A 2,697-nucleotide genomic window follows, 5' to 3' on the forward strand; every position below is an offset into this window, starting at 1 on the left:
GATCGGCCTGGTGGGTCTTACATGGTTGATATAACCGTTATAATATATATATATATTTTTTTTAACAATTGATTATGAGGGGTATAGCCTCGTACAAAAGACACTCCTAACTAAATACAATGTTACATTAAAAGAAGAAAAATAAATAGATAAGAATAATGCTTCTTAATAAAAGAGGAAAGTAAAATTAATAACAAAACATAATGATATTGGTACACTTAAATAAAACAAACAATTGTCCTCTAATAGTAAAAAGAAATAAATTAATTTGAAAAAGGGACGAGAGAAGAAAATAGAAAAAAAAAAAATAATGAATAAATAAAATGAGTAATAATAAAAAGTAAAATAGAGGTAGTGTGACTATTAATTAATTTTATACTTATTAAAATTTATAACAGAATGTCCTGCTGCAGTCTGGGCTTCAGTCTTCGAGTCGAGGTTGGGTTTCCCAGGTTGTAGGTCACTGCTCCTTTAACTGTTGGCAACTGGGAGAGGAACTTCATGAACCGTTTTTTGGTGTATTCTATTGACTCCATACGTAATTCGTGATACAATTGCCTATTTCTTATGAACCAAGGAGCATTAACTGCTATTCTTAGGACTTTATTTTGAAAAGATTGTAGTTTTTTCCTTTTCGTGAAGGATGCCGCTCCCCAGACTTCTCAACCGTACATCAGCAGTGGCTTGAGGATTGTTTTAAATATAAGAACAGTTGTTTCTGGTTTTAGTTTGGAATTTCTGTTTAGGATAGGATATAGCATTGCTAACCTTTCATAGGTTTGAGTTAGTTTGATGTTGATATGGTGATTCCAGGTAAGGCGGCGATCTAGGTGAATTCCCAGGTATTTTGCTGTTTCACTGGCAGGATTCCATGTCACATTTTTACTTTTGAGGATTAGATCCGGTGGTTCTGATGGGCGTCGGAGAGTAAAAACTTTATTTCAGTTATTCATTCACTTTTTACTAGCTATTCAATTGTTTATTAACTGAACTATATCAGAGATTTATTGAAACTGCCTATCTTTACAAGATATTTAGACAACTATAAAGCATTTTTAATCTACGAATTCATGATAAAAAAGTTATGCGAGGAATATTCAGTTGTATACAATTACAATACTTGGCAATACAATTTACAAAATTATGTAACGACCGATACTATTATATAATACCAAAGTTGATACTAAAATTAATTATGGGTGTTGTACAATATATTGATTATGAAGTGAAATTTATTTAGTATACTTAATTACTAATTAGATAAAAATGCTATGAGGACTGCCGATGGTGAAATGTCCAGGAGTTTTTAGACTGACTGGGCTAAAATACGTGATTCGTGCTGCGGACCGATTCCTCATTAAAATAATTTAGGACCACTTAATGGCGTCGTTTGTAGCTGAGTGAGTTAAAGCGCCAATCCACGAAATTAAAATGACCTATCCCACCATGGTTAGGGTGTTACTTAGTGGATAATATGATTGCTAATGAGGAAATATTTGATTTAACCTATAATGTGGAATAATAAAAATGAGTCATTAAAAATTGGTTTTAGCTGGAAAAGAACCCATTTTGCGAAAAAAAAAATAAATTTAAAAGATTATCTGCATCAAACTGGTTTTAACCTGAGTTACAGTGTCGTACCCACCCTTGATAATAATATATACCCCTGTGTTTATATACAGACCGATTAATCGCCTACTAATGAACTACATAATACATGTACAGCTATACACATGTACAGCTATACAATTTGAGCAACAAGTAGTAAAATTAAATGAACAGTTGTATATTTTATAAAATACTGGTTGACCCACCGTTAGGCAGACAGTGTGTACCCGCTGGTCCTTCAATAAATAAATAGTACTTCTAAACTATTTATTATTTCTAATAGAATTCAATGATAACGTAGTGGTTTCTTCAAAGTTTTCAGGAATGTTGATTTATTTAGAAAAATATATTCCATAGTGCAGGTATATGAATATGTAAGTTTTATTACGGAATCTCCGATTGGCTGTTCGACGTTAAGTTGATTTTATCAAATATGAATATGAACAACTTTTTTTTTTCTTACCTCCTTTATTATAAATAATAATATCAATGTATATCTAAGTATATACAAACGTAACTGGTGCCCTTCCTTTGCCAAAAGGCATTATAAGGGGTTGGGCTGGGTCCTCTGGCCGGGGAGTACAAAGAACGGGGTGGGCCGCTCCACTGGGATAAAAGGTTGGATACGTTAAGATGACTTCAGGCTATGAATGAATAACTTTAGAATTTTTTTTACACATCCTATATATTGATGAGTCGTACTGTATCATCTGGAATTATCTAAATATTTTAACTAAATGAAGAGAATTTTAATATTATTAAGTCTGATTCAAAAAAGTGGAAAGTGATCCCATCGGAATCTTCAACTTCTAACGAAGTATGTACATTCCCTTAGTATCAGCTCAAGTGTTATATCTGTTTCAAAGGCTGCATTATGCAGAAGACTAAAAGTACTTATTCACAAAGATTATGCTTAACATTTTCTTCTCCCTCTAGTTACAGAGGTAGGTGCAGTCTTCCACAAACGCTTGAGGTGATCTTTTAGCAGACAGCAACCCGAGAGGAAACCCGCTTCCATTAGCAATTGGACCATATTCTGAAAAAAAAAGCAACCCTTAAGTTGGTAAATTATGAGTAAATACTATATAT

Source organism: Halyomorpha halys, unplaced genomic scaffold (assembly GCF_000696795.3).
Source record: "Halyomorpha halys isolate HHAL.00 unplaced genomic scaffold, Hhal_1.1 Scaffold177.1, whole genome shotgun sequence".
NCBI lineage: Eukaryota > Metazoa > Arthropoda > Insecta > Hemiptera > Pentatomidae > Halyomorpha > Halyomorpha halys.